At 42.0% G+C, this 23376-nt stretch overlaps 1 long non-coding RNA gene across 1 annotated transcript in view; it reads left to right on the top strand.

Moving 5' to 3' along the window:
- LOC147707551 (uncharacterized) overlaps nucleotides 1–15902 on the top strand; it is a 43292-nt gene extending 27390 nt beyond the window's left edge. The window contains exon 2 of the long non-coding RNA XR_015296462.1: nucleotides 14159–15902. This is a non-coding gene — a long non-coding RNA (uncharacterized LOC147707551). The remainder of the gene's footprint in view (nucleotides 1–14158) is intronic.
- Nucleotides 15903–23376: the final 7474 nt, after the last annotated feature.

The raw sequence follows: 23376 nt of genomic DNA, 5'->3' as shown, positions 1-23376 counted from the left end.
TATAATTCAAAATCTAACATTTAATTGTGTTTGTTTCTATAATAGTTCCCATTCTGGCCCATGCGGCCTACTAGAAAATGAAGGTTTGCGAGACTCCGAAACTGTGATCTACGCATGAGGGACTATGCTCGAGAAATGTGCAAGCAGTCTGTGCCTGTACAGAGTGGGTCAAGATCAGCGTGGCCGGGCAGTGTAGACGAGTGCCAAGATTTTGTATGACCGCGTTGTGAGCCTTGGAATTAATCCCAAAGTGACAATTTAAAGGACACAAGTGAAAAAACTGTTAAAGAACAATCAAAACCTTATTTTATACCGATGACTTGGCAGAAATATGGACAATGAGGAGATGATGTTATGCTCATCCACCCCTTACATGGACCAATGAGAGTGTTTGAGGACCCTAAAAGTTTCAAATCTTAGATAAGTTAGAAAAAAGGGGTATAAAAGAGGACTATTGGAAGTAAGAAAAAGCTTGATTTTGATTTTACTTTCGCACCACGACATGCTGTCGGACTGACGAACTCTTCTATGGTGCAAAGACTTTGAACATTTTCTTGACTTTAACTTTTGATGGGTGCGGAGTCCGGATGGGAGGTAAACATCAAGAAAGAATAGAGAGGCGGTTTTGGGGAACTTGCTTTTGCTAACCTGATGTCCAGTTAGTGAAATCTTGGTAATATGGTTTTAACTTATTTTTCTGAACTATTCTGCTAATAAATGTAAACTGTTTGAATTTAACTTTTCTTTTCTGTAGGGTATTAAATGTTTTAATGATTACTGAATTAAGTCTAAAATAAATTAAGGTCATGCTTTGAGAGTAAGTCTCAAAATAAAAATTAAATAAATGGAGAATTAAGCTGGTCTTGTTGTCCATTAGTTAACTTTTACTAGCTCATCCATTCACCAAAAGGTGGGGTGTTTTAATATTTCTCGAGGATAAAACCATGGTAATATTGATAAACTGCAGATGTATATAGTATATAAAACTTTAGAATGAAATAAGACACTCCGCTAAAATCCAGCATCTCCTCCTCCAGTCTTCACTGATCTTGGGAGCTGAGTGAATGTGTATGAGTGACTCTCTGTGATATGGGCCCCAACGACAAGTAAAGTGTGATAGCCCCTAGGAAATATAGTGATGGTTTGGAGGTTTGGTTTGGAGCCGCGCTGGATCAGTTTTTCTTGGTAGCAGAGGATGGTTGCTATAGGTTAACTTGGATTAGTAATGTATAGAATTAGTTGGGCAATGTATATAGAATTTCGATGTACAGAAATTATGACTAACATTATATGTTGAGTCTGTATTGCGTTATATGTAGTCCGGAATTTGAGGCTTCTGGGAAGTAGGAAGCTAGTTACTCCTGCCTATGAAGAGGAACGTGTGGCATGTAAGCCATACGCATGTGGCATGTAAGTCACACATCACATAGTCTGTTTCAAAGTGGTGATATCGTTGTATGTTACAAGTTAGGGACATTTATGTGTAAAAGTGGTGAATGTATAGCGAAGGCAACTTATAAAATCTTGGGCTTAAGCACAGAAATCAATGTGTATTTTGATTAAAACCTATCCCTGAGATTAATAGAGTTTTCACCTAAGCTTGAGAGAAGGGTTAGGTAGAGGGATGTGCTACTTTATTAGCGAAACGAAAATTCTGTGGTAGATAAGAGGTAAGCGCTGTCTACTGGAAATACAAAATACTTGTGAGATTGAGGAAACTATCACTTTGGTTTTAGCGAAACAGACGAATGGAGATGTTTTATGTGGTTACTAACCGATTTTAGTTGTATAAAGGTGTAAATACAGTGTGTCGATAGTTTTTGTAGAGGAGGGGTCAGCGAAGCTGCAGTAACCGGAGCAGGGCTGGGATTGGTCCGCGTGACTAGAACGGAGTGAGTGCTGATTGGTGTGCTAGCAAAACCTGTGCAAGCATTGGCTGAGAGTGATTGAAACGTATCTTGTTCTGATTGGTGCATTAGTGCGATTCGCGCTGTGATAGGTTGGTGCAGCAAAGCAGTTTGTGGAAGAGTGCGCGATTGTTTGAAAGTCAAGAAACTATTGAAAAATTGATTTTTTTTTATGGAGAAGAAAAGGAAAAACCTACATGGTGTTCAAGAAAGATAAGGAAATAGTTACGAGAGAGGGAAATTTACTTCCTCCGTCTAAAACGCCTGCATCGTACATGATGACAAAATATGGCTACCATACATGTCTATGGTTAGAGTATTGGGCTAGATATACTAAGAATGATGGTGCATTAGCATTTCCAGAAGTAGGTTCTTTTAGTACTGCTGTTTTATGAAATTTGAGAGAAAGGATGACTAAGCTTGAACCGAGACCTAGACCGACTCAATTTGAGACATTGGCTGAGTGGGAAGATGAGATGCATGAATTAGAGCGAGAAAGGTTTGAAGAGTACAGAGGACCAAGAGGTAGACTGCAAGGTTTATGGGGAAAGACTCATGAGAGTATAATGCAGAGATGGAGAAACGTTTATGTGTTATGGAATGTATCCGGTGAGTACAGTTGATGAAATGGTAGGACGAAAATGTACGGAGAAAAGAAATAATGTGGTGTTAGAAAGGAAGAGTTATGAGGATTGTGAGACAGAGGATGTGGTACTGGAGGAGATATTAAATAGAAGACCCCCTCTATATCAACCGAGTTCTGTAACAGTGACTCCAAGTGCTCCCCCAATGGACACACGATTTACTGGTACCCCAAGACAATTTTCTGAAATAGAGACAATACTGAGAGAGAGGAAATGAGATATGATTCTAATGCCCTATTAATGGAAACCAGACTTACTGGTACTCCCAGACAAAATCATGAAATTAGAGGTACCGTGGATAGAGCAGAGAGGAGAATTGTAGAAAACCAGAGTACTTCTGAATATGTGCGGTCTACTAATGAATTGACTGAAAAGATACAGGAACTCACAAAAAATATAGAAGCAGTAACTGTCCCCATAACAATAGGTCTTGTGATTCCAGTGTTCGAAAACCAGAAAATAAAAGAACCATTGTTAACTATTCCTTTGAATCAAAGTTTACAAAAAGTAAGAGAAAAGGTTTATCCAGATTTGTCCAAAGTTAGGCGCACTATTCAGATGACACCGTCTGACTTGACCCTTAATCAAAGTCTCCCATATAAGTGTCCAATGGGTGCGGAGTCAGGTTCTGCAACACCCGAAAGAAGTATAGAGAAAATCGATTTGTCACAAACCCCTGTAGGACCGACAGAACAAGAATTACGTGATTGGCTTAAAACATTAAAAGTAAAAGACCAAGAACCTAAAGTGTTAGATGTGGTCAGATTGAAAATTGACATGGAAGAATTCATAATTGGAACAATTGCCACAGATAGATTAAAAGCATACCATACCATAAAAATCTGCATGATCGACTAGAAGGGTTGGCAAGTGAACTCAATATAGATTTTGCAAAGAATAAATTATTACAAAAACCTTACAGAGTAGATTTTACTGAAAAGGGTATTGACAACATGAATACTGCTGGAAGATTAACTCAGATAAAAGAATTAATTGTGTTGCTGAGAAAGTGGGGAGATGTAGATCGGTGGAAGACTAAATGGACAAAGACAAGGGAAGAGAGCAATGATAAAACAACATTAGTGTTTCCAGTTAGAGAAAAATAGCTGTAGCAAATGAATTTCCTATGAGAGAAATACCAGGAGGAGGGTATGTGCATGCGTGATATATTGTCATTCACAAATGATTTCCCCAGGTTACAAGAAAAACCAGTCGAATGGTACAGACAAGTGGATCGATTTGTAAAGGTTTCAAATGTATTATAGGAAGATTTAGATGGATTATTTGACATAGTAGTACCAGCAGACCTATGGTCTGAGTGCACAATTACAGTGGACTGGCCAAAAACTGAATATCCAAGAGATCCTAGAACAGGTGCTCCTGGACCTGAGGTAATGCGGAAGTATGAACAAGTAATAGTATTCTTGAAGAATAAAATCCCACCAAATTGATTCTACCGAACTCTCATGTTCCTCCCCTAATCAGTTGGGAAACATTGGTGCAACCTACACTCTACTCCTTTTAAAAGAACTCTGTTTTGGTCAACTAAACAGTACTAATATGTTAGTATTTTTACTTAAAGTGATATTTACTTCTATGAGTGGATGGGACACGTGGGGGGGACGGGACGCTCATCAAGTTTTTTTTAAATTTCTTTTTATCTTATACTGTAAAGATTTTAAGTAATCATGCAGTTTATAATAAATTGTCAGTCCCATTGTATCCTGCGATTGAGCTTTTTCTTACTTATTGTATCCAGTTGTATTCCTAATAAAACCAAAAGAGACAGATTGGGTAAAGATCGACAGGACATTGCAGGAACCTAAAGAATCAGTACATTCATTTTATGAGAGATTGCTGCTAGTGTTTAAGCAATACAGTGGATATGAAGAGTTAAGTGAAAAGGACATGAGTAATTTTGTGTATCGCTTTGTTTTTGGATTAAGACCAGAGATAGGAGACATGATCAAGCATAATTTGATGGGATGGCAATTATGCTCTGTAGATGAGGTTTTGAGGCATGTGAAATATTGCACTGATTAGATTGAGGTTAAGCAAAGAAAGCTTAAAGAAAAAGGAATGTGGGCGCAGGTGAAAGCGGCTGAACATCAAGTAGCTCAGCTAGAAAATAAAAATTCAGAAGGAGGTCAAGTAAGAATGAAGGGAAATTTGAATAAAACCAAAGTAGTGGGTAATTTGGATGAGGCTAAGAAAAAGTTTCCTTGTCACAATTGCGGCAGTTTAGGGCATTTTAAGAAAGAGTGTTGGTGTCCCCCAAGAGTTAATCCGGAAAATACATCATTGAATCCGCAAGTGCAGAATGAGGTAATTCAACAGCCATCGCCACAGCAGCAAGTAGTTACCCAACAGAGTCAGGTGCCACAACCACCACTTCCACACAGTGTGACTCTACAGAAATACAGTGCAGAGACAGGATTCTTCGGAGGAGAACAGGTAACAAGATCACCTAGAGTGAATGTGAGTTTGCAGTATTGGTTGAAGGAAGATGGGAGTGAGTCGGATGACAGCTTCTGACGGTGCCTAAGAGAGGGAGAAGAGTGCGTACTTGGCACCACTCTAGTGGTAGATCAATCTGGTCCTTTTGTGAATGGAAAGGTGAATGATGTAAATGTGACTTTCCTAGTGGACACAGGTGCTACCCGTTCTACTGTTTGATCGTTAGAAGTTCAAAATCTTCCTCTCTCTGGAGATAGTATCCAAGTTGTAGGTGTAGCAAATAGACAGATCAAAACATCCCTGACAGAACCAGTTGAAGTGGAAATTGGACATTTTAAAGATAAGCATAGATTTGTAGTGTGTGACAGTAGTCCTGTTAACCTTCTTGGCAGGGACATACTGTGTAAAATGAATTGTGCCAATTATTGTTCACCAGATGGCATTGAGCTTCAAATCCCAGATGAAGACAGCTTGTATAAAATGACTATGCCACTGATAGACTCAGAACAAAATAATATGTTTCCTGTATTTGACTGAGAGAAAATACCTGGTGAGTTGAAAGAGTCAGTCAAAGAACAAGTGTGGGATTTCACAGGAGAGGATATTGGACTAATGAGAGGTGTAGATCATGTGAAATTTTCTGTAAAAGAAGGAGTAAGTTACCAAAACATTCCCCAGTACAAAATGATAGCAGACATAATTGAAGGAATAACCCCAGTGATAAGATGGTTGAACAAGGAATTCTGAGAGAAATAGTAAGCAGTCCATGTAACTCACCTATAATGGGATTGAAAACGCCTAATGGAACATTTAGGATAGTACAGGATTTGAGAAGAATGAATAAAATTGTTGTCCCATGTTGTCCTGTTTTACCAAACCCCACAGTGATTCTGTACCAAATTCCACATGATGCAGAATGATATACAGTCATTGACCTATGTAATGCTTTCTTCATAGTTCCATTACACCCAGATAGGCAGCCAATATTTGCTTTCCGGTTTGGAGACCGTATTTTGGCATGGTGCCGAATACTGAGAGTCCCTCCATCTTTAATCAGTTGCTAAAGAAACCATTGGAGAGTTTGAACATGCCTGGAAACTCAGTATTGGTTCAATATATTTATGACCTGTTAGTGGCATCAGGAACCAAGGATGCATGTGTTTCAGATACCATTGCATTACTGAATCATTTGGCAGATGGAGGACATAAGGTGTCCCCATCAAAGTTTCAGTTCTGTCAAAAAGGAGTACTGTATTTAGGTCACAAGATTGCCCAAGGAATCAGACAAGTTACCATAGAAAGAATCAGAATGATACAGGGAATGCAACCTCCTAAAACTCAGAGACAAGTAAGAATGTTCCTAGGAATGGTAGGTTACTGTCGACAATGGATTAGTGGATTTTCTCTGATAGCAAAACCATTGCAGAGATTGACAAGAGCAGTTGTAAGAGACCCAATTGTGCTGAACCAAACAGAAATGGAAGCTTTTGAACGACTAAAAACCAGTCTGTGTGAAGCACCAGCATTGGGAATGCCTGATTATGAGAAAGAGTTTGAACTGCATTGCAATGAACAAGAAGGATGTGCATTATCAGTTCTAATTCAGAGACATGGAAAACTGAGAAAGCCAATTGCATATTTCTCAGCTGTTCTGGATCCAGTTGCTAAAGCATTGCCAGGATGCTTAAAAGCAGTAGCTGCTACAAGTGTGAGTTTGGAACAAAGAGAAGGTATAGTGATGGAATATATTTTTAGGGTATATGTACCTCATTCAGTGGACATTCTCCTCACTAGAACAAAGACACAGGGCCCGATGTAGGTAGCCGAATACCGGTCGGTAACGGCCGAAATTCGGTAATTTCGGCCATTACCGACCGGTATATGATAAACGAGATATATGTGACCAAAAACGTACCGAATCGGTAAATACCAGTCGGTAAAACACCGATTCGGTATTAAACGATTCGGAATTTACCAAAATCATATTTACCGATTCAGAAATTAAGAAATGGTAAATATCCGAATCGGAAAATACCGAATTCATATTTACCGAGTCGGTAAATAACAAATAGTAAAAATGGCCTGTTGAGATGTAGCAAATTCTAAAAATACCGAATTTCATGAAAATCGGTATTTAAGAATCGGTATTTACCATGGATTGGGATCAGGTGGTAACCAGAAACAGGATATATAAGAAGGCCCCAAAGTGCAAAAGTGCAACCACAATGGCGGCTTTTTACGTTATTGCAAGGCGGCTACGAATACAGGCAGCAGGAGAGAGGGTCTGGCTAAGGGAGGAGCAGGTGTATAGGCAGAGGATCACCCTCTTCCAACTGACTGAAGCTGAGATCCTGCAAAGGTATCGACTCCACCCCAGAACCATCCTGGACTTGATTGGGGACCTCCCCCATATCTGGAACACCCAACCCCAAGAGCACACGTCATCCCACCCCATGTGCAGGTGCTGTGCTGCCTACACCTTTTTGCCTCAGGTAGCTACCAGCACGTGATTGCCACAGTAGGTGGGGTGTCTCAGAGCTGCCTCTCACGGTTTTTTAGAAAATTCCTAGACGCCATGATGCAGAGGATGGAACACTACATCGAGTTCCCTGACACACCTGCAGAACTTGCAAGGACGAAAACCGATTTCTATCAACTTGCCCAGTTTCCGCACATCATAGGCTGTATCGATGGGAAGCATATCCCACTATGCCCACCTGCAGCAACTAAACACATATATCGAAACCGGAAGTCCACACATTCTATAAATGTGCAGGTGATCTGCAACGCTGGCAACATAATTACGGACATTGTAGCCAAATATCCAGGGAGTACCCACGACTCCTACATATTCACCAACAGTGGGATATACAGACACCTTGTGGCTGGTGATTTTGGTGATGGATACCTGCTGGGTAAGTATGTGTGAGACACCCTGATAGGCCATGCAGAAGGAAACATAAAGTGAACTTCACTAATCAAAATTTCCATTTTCTACCCAGGTGACAGTGCATATGCCCTGCGGTCATTTGTGCTCACCCCCTACCTGAACCCATCCACCATGAGCGAAAGGCGATATAACATGGCACACAGAACAACACGTTGCGTGGTGGAACGCACTTTTGGACTGCTGAAAGGTAGATTTAGGTGCCTCCATAAGAGTGGAGGTGCACAGCAATACACCCCAATTATCTTTTGCAAGATAATAGCTACCTGCGCCATGCTGCACAATCTTGCCACCAAGGAGGGCACAGAGATTGAACTGGCATATCATGAGGACATAGATGATGGGACAGTACCAGCCGATCACACTGCAGCAGGAGCAGCACCTGCGACGGATGGTAGACTGCGACGCGCAGAAATCACCAACAGATACTTTTAATAGAGTGATGACACACAGGCATGTTCATGTCTTGGAACACTCACTTTAATGAGCACAACTGCACTAATCAAGACCAAAAAAAATCAAATTAAATTCACTTTGCACACTGGGTGGCCAAAGGTAAATGCACTGTGACCTGTCCTGTGTTCATTATGATCTCTAATGTTTGCGTTTATGCGTGATGTTGTGGGAGCCACAGGGCTGGGGGTCAACCTGCGCAGTGGGAGCGGTGTCATCTGCATGGAGTCTGCTGCTCCGACGATTGTCCCGAACAGGCGTGCTGGCTCCACTCCTGCTAGTGGACTCCTCTGTGTCCCACACACGTGTTGCCAGCAGTGACTGTCTGCTGTGTCAGCATAACCTCCATAGCAGAGGTCACCCTCCCCATCCCCCTGGATAAGTCACTGCAGCAGTGCACAATTTCAGTTTGCATGGTCACGGACCGGCGGCATAGCAGTGTGGTAGAAGTAGCCAGACGGTTAATTGACAGATTCAGCTGCTGTACCTTTTTTTTAATTTTTTTAATTTTTTTATAAATCTGTTTATTACACAGAAAAGCAATCCAATCATTACATACATTGACTTATGTCTCGCATATATGCAAAGTGTTCGGTGGTAAAGTCAGGAGTGCGGCACAGTACAGTGGGATTGCAAACTGACCAATTGACTCATAACTATAATACATTTTTGCTTTTTAAGAAAACGAGAAAATAAAAAATACATCATAATAGAAAGAAAGAAAAAGCGGTCACACATATACATACGATGATGGAGGTCAATAAAGCTGCGAGCTGTATCCAGCAAACTAGTCAGCACAAATTTGTGATTGGTATAGAGCATGGCACATAGCAAATGGAGCAACGTGACTTAAGTCCCAGATCCAGCATTAGTCAAATGTCACATAGATGCTGTCGGAACCTCCTAGTGTGAAAGGAAAAAGTTAATGCGGCCATAGATTGTACACCCAATATGACCGGAGCAGCCAGTCACATGGCCCAGTAGTGCCAGTCAGGCATGCCCTAATGCCAAATAGTGCCAGAAGGAGTCGTCAGGCGTCGTTGTGACACTGCTTACCCCACCCCCGTAGGGACAAAGGAAGTAATGGATTGGGATTGCGTCTTTTGGGTTATTTTCGCGATGTATTTCCGATATGGTCCTCAGATGTCAAGCGGTCTGGGAGGCTGTAGGAACCGTCTCAGAGTATTCAACGCTGTTTACATTGCAGTATGCCATGCTGCGAAGCCAAGTGCGAACAGTAGGAGCTCGTCTAGCACACCAGAGCAGCGCCACTTCTCGTTTAGCTAAGAGGATGCCAACTTCCGTATCGGGTGTGGGAATTCGGCGACATAGCCGAGCAGCGCAATTTCCGGAGTGGGCAGGAGGACCATGTCAAGCATTTCACCCAAAACCCGATGCACCTGAAGCCAGTAGGTGTGCAATTTCGGGCAAGTCCAGGAAAGATGGGCAAAGTCAGTCTGTGGGCCGTGGCATTTAGGGCAAGTGTGCGGTCTGTTTGGGTCAAGTCTATGGGCGAGTGTTGGAGTGTGGTAAGCCCTCCTTAGGAATTTGAAATGTATAAGCTTGTGTCTGGCGTTAATGGACACATCTCTTGTGGTGGCACAGCACGCTGCCCACTGGTCGTCTGTGATTGGAATACCTAGGTCGTTCTCCTAGTCAGCGCGCACCTTAGAGGCTAGTGAAGGAATTGAGGCCAGACATAGTTTGTATAGCTTAGACACTACATGCGCCCCAGTTTGGTGTTGTATTATGAATGTGAGCGCGGGGGTGTCTTCAGGAGGAAGCGGGAATGTGGGAAATTCGGCTCTAAGCATCGAACGAAGTCTAGTCAGTGTGAATGAGTCCATGAAGGTCCTGTCTGTGAAGCGGGGATCCTCAGTGAGAGAAAAGGCATGTCCGTCCAGGAAAAGGTCACCCACAGTGTGTAGTTCGTATTTGGAGAGTTTGCGTCGTACCACCGAATCACCAGTGATGGGGAGCCAGTGGGAATTGGGCAACGGTAATGCAGGTGAGTATAGCTTTTCGAGCAGTAAGTGGCGGCGAAGTTTGTCCCAGGCCCAGCAAGTAGGGGACAAAGGCTGTATGTCCTGTGGGTCCCGGGAAAGACCTTTAGGAAAGACAGAGGAGAGGGTCACAGGGAGCGCCAAGTCAGCCTCTGGTCTCAAGTAGGGTAAGCTGCTGTACCTCGCGCCTATACCTGCGCCTTTCTTGGTGGTCACTCTCCAGGCTGTCACAGAGGGAACCCATGCGCACACCCATGTCTCTCACCGCCTCTGCCATGGGCTCCATTCCTTTGCCCATTGCCTCCATGCCTTTGCCCATGGACTCCATTCCCTTTGTCATGCCACTTATGCCCTGATCGATGTCTGACATCCTGCTGTTCAGGATGCGCACCAGTCTTTGCACTGCCAGGATTCCTTTGGCCTGCATGCGCTGCACCCTCACCATTGTCGCTTCCAGCCCTGCAAATACCCCCTGCGCATTATGCTCCTCATCCTGCTCACGTGCCCTACGGCCACGGTCACTTGCACGGCCAGATCCCAATGACCTCTGTTGGCCTGCGTCGCTAGCCAGTGGTGGTGTGGTCGGTCTGGGTGCCTCCAACTCTTCCTCATCGGAGCTTTCCAGGATTCGTAATGGTGGTACGTCCTGCCTCCTTGGCCTTACATGCACAGGGGACCCAGAGCTTGGTGTTGTTGCACCTGCAGGTGCTGCCGGAGTCTGTGTCTCAAACAGCAGGGGCGACAGTGGCTGTGCAGTGGTGTCTTGCTACGTAGCTGTGGGTGCATGGGTTGTTGTTGTGTCTTCAGGGACAGTGCTAGGTCCTGCTGTGTCTGTTGGCTTTTCCCTCTGTGCCGTTGTTGGTGCACTTGACTCCCCTCCCTGCGCTGCTCTGCGCGATGACTCTCCTGTGGAGAGCTTGGACAATGATCAGCTGTGTCTATACCTCACACATAATCCTACTACACATTTTCATATGCCTCAACTGGTTGTGTATGGTGAGTGTGGCATGGCATGCAGTGTTCAGTGTTGGCAGCTTTGATGTATGTACCGATGACTATGACTACCATGATGCTTTGCTGGTGACTACTGTCATGTGTGCTGGATTGTGAGTGAGTCACCCACATTGGGGAAGGGCCAGAGAATGGGTGGGGTACATGTCCATGCTTCTTACCTTTCTTCCTTGCAGCTCTGGCTGAGTTGTCAGCATCCCCAATCCCATGTATGCTCTCAGGCTCCATGGTCGATTCAACAAGCTGCTCCAGTTCTGTGAGGCTTGGAGCACGGTTCTTCCCCCCACCTGTGGCTGCTGATTCCTTCCTATGGGTGGCAAGCTTCTTTTTGGTGGTGATCCTCAGATCATACCTCCTTTTCTTCATGTTGTCGATTTCGCGATGAGTCACTCCCAGGGCATTGACTTTGCTCTGTATTGCCAGCCAGGTGTTCCTCTTTACAGACTCTGCTACTTGCAGGGACTGTCTCCCAAACAGCTGACTGTAGTGCTGCACAACCTCCTCCACCAGCACCTGGAGCTCTGTTGGGCTGAATTTCACCTTCCTCTTTCTGTCACCTCCATCCTTTTGTGCCTCCTGGGACTCCATGGTTTAGCTATGCTGGTCTCAGTGCAGCCTGCTCCTCTGTCTCACCTCCAGCTCTCTCTGCAGTTCTGTTGCTCTGCAACTGCATGGGTGTGGCCACCTCCAGGTACTGGGGTGTGGTACTTGCATCTGATTGGTTGGTTTGTCTGAGGCTTTGTTGTGGGGTGTGGTGTGTCTCCCTGATTGGTTCACTGGGTCACATGTCATGTATTCGAATTTTCGAGAACGGATTTTTCCGATTCGGTAAATACCGATTCGGTAATCTCCGAATCGGTGTCTCCCATTCATTCCTATGGGACTGGAAGCCCATAGGGGTGAATGGGTGTTACTGATTCGGAGATTTCCGAATCGGTGATTACCGATTCAGTATTTACCGAGTGGGGATACCGATTGATACCGAATCGGTATTTTCTACCGATTATTTACCTACATGTGGTTTTCCGGTTCATAAATACCGATTCGGTATCATTCGGTATTTACGAACCGGTAAAAATAAATTACCTACATCGGGCCAACAGTTCTTTACTAATTACAGGATGACAAAATATGAGAAGGTAATTCTAGGTGCAGATAATGTGACAGTTTCACGATGTGTGAATGTAAATCCATCTATGCTGTTACCTGATGTTATGGATATTGAGGTGAGAAATGAAGTTGATCATAAATGTTTGGATGTTCTTGAATATTGTACCAAACCAAGACCTGACATTAAAGATGAGCCATTGCCGGAATCTGATTATGTAATGTTTGTAGATGGCTCATGTTTGAGAACGGATGAGGGTGCTCTGAGTGCTGCATATGCTGTATGTACAGTGGCAGATGTCCCGGGAAGCATCTTGTCTGAAAGGAATTAGTTCTACTCAAATAGCAGAATTGATTGCTTTGATTTGAGCATGTGAACTGGGAAAAGAGATGAGTCATCATAGTGACTGACAGTCAATATGGTTTTGGAGTTGTCCATGTTTATGGTCAGCTGTGGTCCCAAAGAGGCTATTTAAATTCTGAAGGATCCCCCATCAGAAATGCTGAATTTGTAAAAATGTGGATTGATGCAGTCCAATTACCAGACCAAATTGCCTCTTTAAAATGTGCAGCTCACAATAAAGGAGATGATTATGTCACCAGAGGCAACCGGTTTGTTGACTCAATTGCTAAGTATTGTGCCAAAAATCTTGCATCTATAAATCGGGACAGAAAATCTGAACATGTTTCAAGTCCTTTAATGCTAACCACAGTAGTTGAGACTTGGCAGGAAGTGAGGCAGATGCAGGAAGAAGCAATTGAGGAAGAGAAAGACATCTGGTTAAAATCAGGATGTAGACAAAGAGAAGAGGATGAAATTTGGGTTTACAAAGATGAAAGACCAGTATTGGCTGATAACATGATTTAAAATATGGCCCAAATGTACCATGGTCAAGCCCATATTGGGAGGAATGCCATGAATAGAATGTTCAGACAGACATGCTAGAATCCTAAGTTCAGGATGATCGCTGAGAGCCTTTGTCAGTGATGTCTTGTTTGTCAACAGTTGAATCCAAGAAGAAAAACAGTTGTGAGTTTTGGAACCATAGGACGGGAGGGAGGTTCATTCACATGAATGCAATTAGATTTCATCGAGTTACCACCCTGTAATCGACTTCCATATGTACTTGTGATCATTTGCCTATTTTCTCGGTGGGTGGAGGTTTTCCCTACAAGAAGGAATGATGAAGTGACTGTTGCAAAACTGTTGTTGAGAGAAATTATTCCGCGCTTTGGTTTCCCAGTAACAATTTAGATCGTGGAACACATTTTCCCAACGAGTTAATGCAGGTGATTTGTGAAGCACTGGAAATTCGTCAGGAATTGCATTGTGCTTACAGACCAGAGGCTTCTGGGGTAGTTGAACAATTAAATGGAATCATAAAGAACAGAATTTCAAAAATGTGTTTTGCCACTGGACTGAAATGGCCTGATGCTTTGCCACTTGTTCTGATGACCCTAAGGAACATACCTGATAAAAAGACAGGATTAAGACCACATGAGATTCTGATGGGAAGAGTGATGAGACAAACATTTGTGCCAGTTGATAAACTATTAACTATTACTGATGATATCATACTGGATAACTGCAAAAACCTGTCTGACGTGGTAACTTCTGTGTTCCATCAGGTGGGAACTGAGGCAAACTCAAAAGAAAAACATCCAGCTCATGATCTAGTCCCTGGAGATTGGGTTCAGATAACGGTACACAGGAGAAGAAACTGCTTAGTCCCTCGTTGGCAGAAGCCCAGACAAGTCATTTTGGTTAGCACACTGCAGTTAAATGTGCTGGAGTAAAGAGATGGGTGCACGCCAGCCACACCATCCGTGTGCCTGAACCTGAAATTCCACAGGATGAAGCAGAAAGCACAACTGAATCAGATTCTGAAGGTGAACAAGATAAAAATCCAGATACTGAAGTTCGACCTGTTCGTTGACATCTGGAAATATCGGATGCAAGTTCTGCGTCTGAAGGAGAAAGTGAAGTTGTTGAAGTACCAAATTCTGATGATTGACCTGAAAGTCAAGATTTGTTAAGAACTGATACCAGTGAAGACACTGAATGAACAAAGTAAAGATAAAACTGGTAATCAGATAAACACTGAAGGACAGTCTGAAAGCTCTGAAAGCAGGAACCGGAATCTCGAAACTGGTGAAAAGGAAATAACTCACGATGAGGATGAGCTTCCAAGTACCAGCTATGTAGAAGTTCCTAACAGAGTGAACGAACTGACCAAAGAGAAAACCGATTCTGTAAAGAAAACAGATATTATAAAGTTCATCATAAATGAAACTAATGAGAAATCTGAAACTGAATCTGATGACAGTGAGGATGAAACTAAATTGAGGAGAAGCTCAAGAAAGAGAGCTTGGAGAGTGGAACATAACACTGTTGGACCTGATACCAAGAGACCACGTAAAGGAGATAATTGGCCTAAAGAAATTGATGGTCTGAAATTCAAATTGGTTAATAAAGCAAAAGCCCAAGAGGATCAAGTAAATGAAATAACCAGTCAAAAGGAGTTGTTGGGTAAAAAGATATAAATTGTACAAAGGCCAAAAAAAGTGAGAAGACCAAATCAACAATACAAGTCACCTGAGTGGACATATATGATTTTGCCTCCAATAAATGAAGTAAATAGCAGTCAAGAAAATTTGAGTTGTCAAGGTCAAGAAAAAGAAAGAGAGTGAGCTGTAACTCAATAGAGAGAAAAATAAGTACCGTAACTGGGAAACTGAAAAAGAGAAAAGGTGAAGGAACAAGATTTGTTGAAATCATTGGTGGGAAGGACACTTTTTAGTGCAAAAGAGATTTGAAAGAGACAAAAAGGACAGAAAAGATTGTGGAAAGTGCTGTGTAAAAGAAAAAAATGACTAATGATGTAACGAGAACAAAATGTACAATCTTTAGAAAATGGTGTAGAATGTGGTTAAAGTGTACAGGATTATTAATGTAGGTATGGTTGATTTTAGCTATTATAATTCCTTTCAGGCCAAATTTTGACAAAGCAAAGGCAAATGAGAGTATGAAAGAAAAGGCCTATGAATCAAAGGGTGAAATGATGCATGCGTATAGACCTGAAGTACATCAAGATAACTCGATTAGAGATTTTTCTCAGGAACACGTTTTCAAAGTTATTGTCTGAATATGTGAGAACGATGGATGCAAGTGACTGTTACATCTGTCTGAAATTACCATCATCTGTATCAGAGGGTGTGAGGTACCATAACCTTCCACTAACATATGGAGTTACATGTAGTGTATTAGCTAGTTTGTTTTATAGAACAGGTAAATTAAAGTATTATTATTCTAATTCTGATGATGTTTTAGCCAAATTAAAAATTGTAGCTGAATTGAATCACATCAAACCTGCTAAAGTTTTTGGAGAATATTTTTTGGAAACACAAGAACTGACCCATGAGTATACGTGCAAACATAATTTGACATGTAAAATGAGAAATGAAAAGAGAGCCTTTTTGGATATGGTAGAAGAAAGAAGGAATCAGTACAAAAGGAGAGAAAAAGCAAAACAATCTAAATCTACAATGTGGACATTTGAGGATGATAATATAGAAGGACATAATGTGAATGTGGCTATAAATATAGATACACCATTATTAGGGAAACTATGTATTCGAAGAGACAACACTGTGTTTGATGATTATTTTGTGGGAGCAAGTCAATGTGAAGATACATATATTATAAAAGGGGGTTGGGGATTTAAAGGAGGTAATGATCCAGTTTTCCCTGGAATTTACTAATTGTGGGGGAACAAAGCGTATCATAGATTGCCTGACCACTGGTATGGGTCCTGTTATATAGGCCTGGTCTTTCGTAAAAATTTTCATGTAGATAGAGGAACTAATGGAATTCATGAGATAGGTAAACCTTTCAGTCGTAGAAGGAGAGAAAGTGTAATAGAAATAATAGGTGATGTTTTTGGAGCATTGGGTATATCCTTCAATGCAAAAAGAATTCTGAAATTGTCAACGATAGTAGATCGTTTGTCAACAGATACGGCAGGAGGATTTCTAATGGTAAATCTGGAAATGGTGGCTATTGAGAGCTATGGTGATGCAGAATCGACTCGCTCTTGACCAATCTTTGGAAAGTACCATCGAAAGAAGACAGCCCATCAAATCAGAACTTGCAAAAGCTATAAGTATTTGGGTCTCAGTCTTTCAGAAGGTGCCAAACCATCAGCACATTTGAAACATTTAAGAAGCAAGGGGGCCGGTATCATCTGCAGCCTGAGAAGTCTCAATCGAAGACTACACAGCCCGTCCACTGCACCTATCCTGAAAGTGTTAAAAGCAAAAGTAGTGCCCTCCATCAACTACGGCCACCTAATCTTTCCCTGTGCCCTTACCAACTTCCTAATGAGCCACCAAATCTCGGTATATAAGAAAGTATTAGGCATCCCACAACAGGCTAGGAGAGCAAGGGTAAGGCTGGAGCTGGGGCTAACTCGTCCAGACATCACCGGCCTTGGGGACACTTTAAAATACTATGGGGCATATTATCATGACAGGCGATACAATTATCGCCATTTTAGGGCCAGAAAACTGCTGTTAAAATGGCGATAATTGGTTGATGATATGCTCTGTGGAATTCCAATTGAAGCCCATGTTAGATGTCCTTCACATTTAACATGGGCTTCAATTGGAATTCCATTGAGCATATTATCAAGCCCATTATCGCCATTTTAGTGGCAGTTTTCTGCCGCTAAAACTGCGATAATTTTATCTCCTGTCTTGATAATATGCCCCTATATTAGCATCCTGGGAGCTCCAGCAACATCTTTGAAAGCGCAAATTAAAACAATTTTCAAAGAAAGTGGATCCCCATTGCAGGTGCAATTGACAGCGGCTATACAATTGTTAGAAATTGAGGTGCAAAACTTGGACAATTCAAACATTCCAGTAGCTGCATAGAAAAGAGCAGTGAACAGACAGGCTAAGAAAATATCACACGAAAGAGATCTGGAAAGCTTACACCATCAATCCAATTTCTCATCACTGGATGCCTCCTACATAGTTGGAAAACCACACCCTTATTTCGAGCAAGCACTGTCAGTCCAAGCCCGCAAAAATATCACCTACATGAGACTTCTTGCACTGCCCATTGTGGATTTTAATCAAGGTTGGGCCCGGCAGGACAATTTAGCCGCATGTCGACTCTGTAATTACCATCAGGAATCCTGGCTCCATCTGCTGTGCTGTTGTCCCAAGTAAGCCAGCGAGAGGCACCGACTAGTTCTTCCTATCTGCAGAGACCAGGGCCTTGTAAGATGCAGAGATGTTTCAGACTTGTGTTTCTCTTCCAATATAGCTCAAATAGTTGCAAGGCTGGGTAAATTTATAGAATCAATTCAAGCAGCACTGTCGCCGAAAACAGAGCCACAAAAAGAAAACAGTTGGCTAGGAAGCAAGGGAGTCCCGGACAAACCTCCCTTTTAATTCTAATGCATTTTACACTTGTACAGTATAACCAGACTGTGGTATTAGTTTTAAGGTTTTATGCCCTACCAGGCTATAGTAATAAGTATGGGATTTTAGCTCTCTTTCTTTTAACATTGTTAGTATATTGTAATGATTTTAAGTAAATGAACAATAAAAGCTAAATATATATATTGACTCGCTCTTGATATAATCTTGCCCAAAGAAGGAGGAGTCTGTGGAATTTTGAAGGTACAACATTGTTGTACATACATACCTGATAAAAGTCAAAATATTGAAAGATATATTACAAATCTTACAGAGTTGCATAAAGAAATTATACCACTGGAGGTTGACAGTATTCTTGAGAAACTTGGTAGAAGTTTTTCAGTAGTTAAGAATTGGATTAATTAATAGGTAGATCTATAATAGGGAAGGTATTAATTCCAGTAACACTAATAATAGTGATATTTAACATTTTAGGATAAGGTTGTAAACTTTGATTAAGAAAAACCTTAAATAGTCTATAAAAAAGGAATTTGAAGAAAGAAAGAAAGAGAACGTGAAAAGGGTGACATTGAAATGAAAGAGTTTAAAGAGAACCTTTATCAAGATAGAAAGAAACTTGAAGAAACTAGAGTATAACTCATACTAATTAAAAGAATTTGCAACATGTGTTCATGAGAAAAAATTACGAAATGTTTGGGTATTATTTGGTGATAAATCACCAAAGGGGGGAGTTGATGGAGCTAGGGTAAAAAGAAAATGTGGTATACCCCTCATAAAGTCTCTTTCCCATAACAAGTAATATGTATTTATCGTGTGGTTTTGAAATTAACCAACGTAGAACAGAATGCACACGCACAAATACACGTGGGATACTAATTTGCTTATGTTGCAAATCTTAATATATTAATCGAGTGAAAATGTTATACTAAAATAGTACGCAAATTTCATAATCTAACAAAAACTAGTGTATGCAAGCTTCCTATATGTATTATTGTGGCAGAAATGATGGAGAATGGTAAGAAAACAATGCATAAATGTCGCTAAATTGCTAGGTAATAGCTAACAGGGTTACCTTACAATGGGGGCAGGTAAACAGAAGGGCTATACTTCAAAATCTAATGTTTAATTGTGTTTGTTTCTATAATAGTTGCTATTATGGGCCATGTGGCCTACTAGAAAATGGAGGTTTGCGAGACTCCGAAACTGTGACGATCTATGCATGCGTGACTATGCTCAAGAGATGTGCAAGCAGTCTATGCCTGTACAGCGTGGGTTGAGGTCAGCGTGGCCTGGAAGTGTAGACGAGTGCCAAGATTTTGTATGACAGCGTCGTGAGCCCGGGAATTATTCCTGAAGTGACAATTTAAAGGACACGAGTGAAAAAAATGTTAAAGAACAATTGAAACCATATTTTTTATTATAAAGATGACTTGGCGGAAATATGGACAATGAGGAGATGAGGTTATGCTCATCCACCCCTTACATGGATCAATGAGAGTGTTCGAGTACCCTAAAAGTTTCAAATCTTAGATAGATAAGTTAAGGGAAAGGGGTATAAAAGAGGACGTTTGGAAGTAAGAAAGAAGCTTGCTTTTATTTTCGCACCACAACATGCTGTCAGACTGACAAACTTTTCTATGGTGCAAAGACTTTGAACATTTTCTTGACTTTAACTTTTGATGGGTGCGGAATCCGGATGGGAGGTGAACATCAAGAAAGAATAGAGAGGCGGTTTTGGGGAACTTGTTTTTGCTAACCTAATGTCCAGTTACTGAAATCTTGGTAATATGGTTTTAACTTATTTTTCTGAACTATTCTGCTAATAAAAGTAAACTGTTTAAATTGAACTTTTCTTTTGTCTAGGGTATTAAATGTTTTAATGATTATTGAATTAAGGCTAAAATAAATTAAGGTCATGCTAGGAGAGTAAGGCTCAAAATAAAAATTCAATAAATGGAGAATTAAGCTGGTCTTGTTGTCCATTAGTTAACTTTTACATAGCTGATCCATTGACCAAAAGGTGGGGTGTTTTAATGTTTCTCGAGGATAACACCATGGTAATATTGATAAACTGCAGATGTATATAGTGTATAAAATTTTAGAATGAAATAAGACTCAGCTAAAATCCAGCATCTCCTCCTCTAATCTTCACTGATCTTGGGAGCTGAGTGAATTGTGTGTATGAGTGACTCTCAGTGTTATGGGCCCCACCGACGAGTAAAGTGTGATAGCTCCTAGGAAATATAGTGATGCTTTGGAGGTTTGGTTTGGAGCCGCGCTGGATCACAGCCTCTCCACGATTGTTTCTCAAAGTATGAATCCTGGATTGCTCGCTGATCTAACCATTGTGCAAAGAAGACTGTTCACAACTGTTTACACCATTGACAACAAGAGTTGTGCCCATGGTGGACAAAGACCAGAGTTGTGCCTGTGGCGGACTCTGCCAATGAAAACAAAAGAGTTGTGCCAGCGGTGGACATCTCCCCTGTAAGCATTAATTGTGACCTCCATAGTCACCTGCTATTGAACTGGATGCCACCTCCATCCTGTTGTCTCACAAGCCCCACACTTTTAGGTCATACGAGCACCATTGGGGGCACTTTGCCAAGAGTGTGATACTAAGGGGTTGATTTCCACCTCTTGTCCTCCTTTACAAATTTTAGAATTCTTACAGGATGGCTTCACCTTCGGTTTGGAGGCCACTACCCTTAGAGACCGATGGGCAACTTTTCAAGTCTTTTGACTTTCTTATTCCCTAATGTGTAAGAACAGTATCCAGGAAGACGTAAAAGAAGGAAAATGTATGATATTCTGAATCATGTTGTCCGAGAATGGAAATCAGTTCGCTCTTATCAGTTATTTCGTGGATGTGCCCCTCGGTGGCCTTAGTGAGCCTTAGCAATGATCTTTGTCCTTAGTCTCCTGAGATTAACCACTCGAAAACCCTCCAGAATAACACCTGCCCCTGACTACATTAACTGTAACCCACTGTTCGTAAATGCCATGATCTCATCTACATTCATGGATAAAGTTCTGCATGGTTTACTTAGTTCCAGATGTTATGGAGAATTGTCTTTTTTACTGCCGTCTCACCTTCTATTTAATGCAAAGATGTTGATTGTTATTAGAGTTGAACTATAAATGTAATATATTTTCAACTCATGCACTTCATGGTTGTTAAAATAGTAGATGCTGTGACATACAATCAGGGAAAGAAGGAAGGCTGTACAGTTTCATTGATGTGCAATGTGTGAGAAATCAGGGGTATTCCTTGTCATGGTGAACCACTCAAGTCACTAAATTAACCTGAGCTCAACCAACTGTTAGCTATGTCACAGAGCAGACACGCTTAACTTAGAGACAAGTTTGTTCAGTACTCAAACAGTGATAACGTGGAAACACAACACAAGAAGACTCTTAAACCAAATAAAAAAAAGAGTTCATTTGAATACATATGACACCAAAATTACAAAAATCCAATACACAGACCCAGAGTTATGAATTTTTAAAATTTAAGGTTTAAAATAGCACCAAAAAGCAGGCATCTTGGTGTACTTGACCAGGGCCGGGGTTTAGGTTTTAAGTTCTACCTTCAGACTTAGGCCCAGATTTACAAAGGACTTGAATTGTCCTTGCGTCTTGCAAGTTGACGCAAGGCAACTCATGCCCTTAAGTGATATTTACTCAGCTACGCAAGGAGAGATTTGCTTTGTCTTACATGACTTTGTAATAGAATGTAAGGCAACTCAGTGGCTTGCACTGTGTTGCGTTGCAATTCTTAGTGATAGGAGATCCATGGGTAGAGAATGAGAATTGCTGTGCACCCACCCATGGAATTGGAAGCAATCCCAGATTTACTAAAATCAGTAAAGCCGTGATTGCTCCAAAATGGTGACCCTCCAGAGAATACTTTTATTTCTCCTTGTTACACCTGCTTTCGATGCATTATGCATTCGGCACTGAACATAGACAGAGGAAATTGCCTCTAAGGATTTTTGGGGGGCAGGAAAGTATCCCTTCCTGCACAAAAATAATCCTGCCCTTGGTGCAAGGGTGCCTGCATTGGCGTTAGGCAATACAGAATGCACCAGCGCAAGGATGGAGGAGAAGTGAGCCATATCTCAGTAGATATGGCGCATGTCTTCTTTCTTTGTTTTACCCAGTGCAGCAAGTTCCTTGGCTGCATTCTCTGAAACTTAAGAAACCTGTCTGTATGTCTCTGGAATGGAACTTAAAAATCCTCAGCGAGGCAAAGCAGCAGGCTGTGGCCAATAAAGTCTTCATGAAGTAGGATAGCCAATGGACGAGGCCACATGAAGCTGTTGACTTTTAGCGGGAAAGCTCCAAGCAGGAGAAATTTGAATTTCATACCCGAAAACTTAGTCACTTTTTGTTGGAGCTCAGATTCATCCAGTGGGGCAAGGCTGTAGGTGGTAGTCAAAGAGGGCTCCATGAGACCAGGGGCCAGATTTACTAACCTTCCACTCAAGGACATTAAGCCCTGTCCTGCTCAATCTCTATGTCCAACCCTTGGCAGGAGTGGCGCGGGACAATGGCATGACCGTGGAGCACGCAGTGGTGGCTGTGTCCTTGGGCAGCGCCCCCACCTCTAAGTCGGTGGTGAAGAACCTAAGGATTTGGTTTGACTCCACTCTGGGGTTCAGGAACATTCCAAAAAGATCAGGGGTACCTGCTTTGGACTCCCACGTGGTCTAAGACCCATATTGGATTTCTTTGACCCATCCACACATCAGGTGATAGTACAGGCGACTATTCTGTCCAGATTGGACTTTGGTAACTCCCTGATATTAGGCGCCGTCAAGGCGGAAGTGAATCGCCTTCAGCGAGTCCAGAATGCTGCTGCCCGAGTACTGCTCAGGCTCCCAAGAACCTGCTCTACGACGAGAGCTTTACGGCGCCTCCACTGGCTACCCGTTCCTGAGAGAATCAAATTCAAGGCTCTCTGTCTGTCCTTCAAAATACTAAAACTCTCATCTTCTGAGATTGTGTCCAATCTATTGGTCCCCTATGTACCTGCATGCCAGCTCTGCTCCGCTGAGCAATTCATGGCTGCGGTCCCTCGTGTGAAACGCCTTAGAGCAGGAGGCCGGTCCTTTTGCTGTCTAGCCGCGAATATGTGGAACTCTCTCCCTATCCAGATCTGCTGATTAGACTGTCTGTTACCGTTCCGCAGGGCCATCAAAACTCTCTTATTCCCTACGTTCTAGCCCCTCGCTCTCTACTGACACTGCTACTAGCGTCGGGACGCCCCTTCGCTGGGGCAGCTGTGCGCTATACAAGTTTATTTACATTACATTACATTACATTATAATGCAGAGTAACATGGTATTTTGCATGAAAGGGAGAGAGCAGAAATGTGCCATATATATTAAGATATG

The sequence above is a fragment of the Lissotriton vulgaris genome, chromosome 6 (assembly GCF_964263255.1).
Source record: "Lissotriton vulgaris chromosome 6, aLisVul1.2, whole genome shotgun sequence".
NCBI lineage: Eukaryota > Metazoa > Chordata > Amphibia > Caudata > Salamandridae > Lissotriton > Lissotriton vulgaris.
The sequence above is the reverse complement of the archived record's forward strand: the minus strand, read 5'-3'. Positions and strand labels throughout refer to the sequence as shown.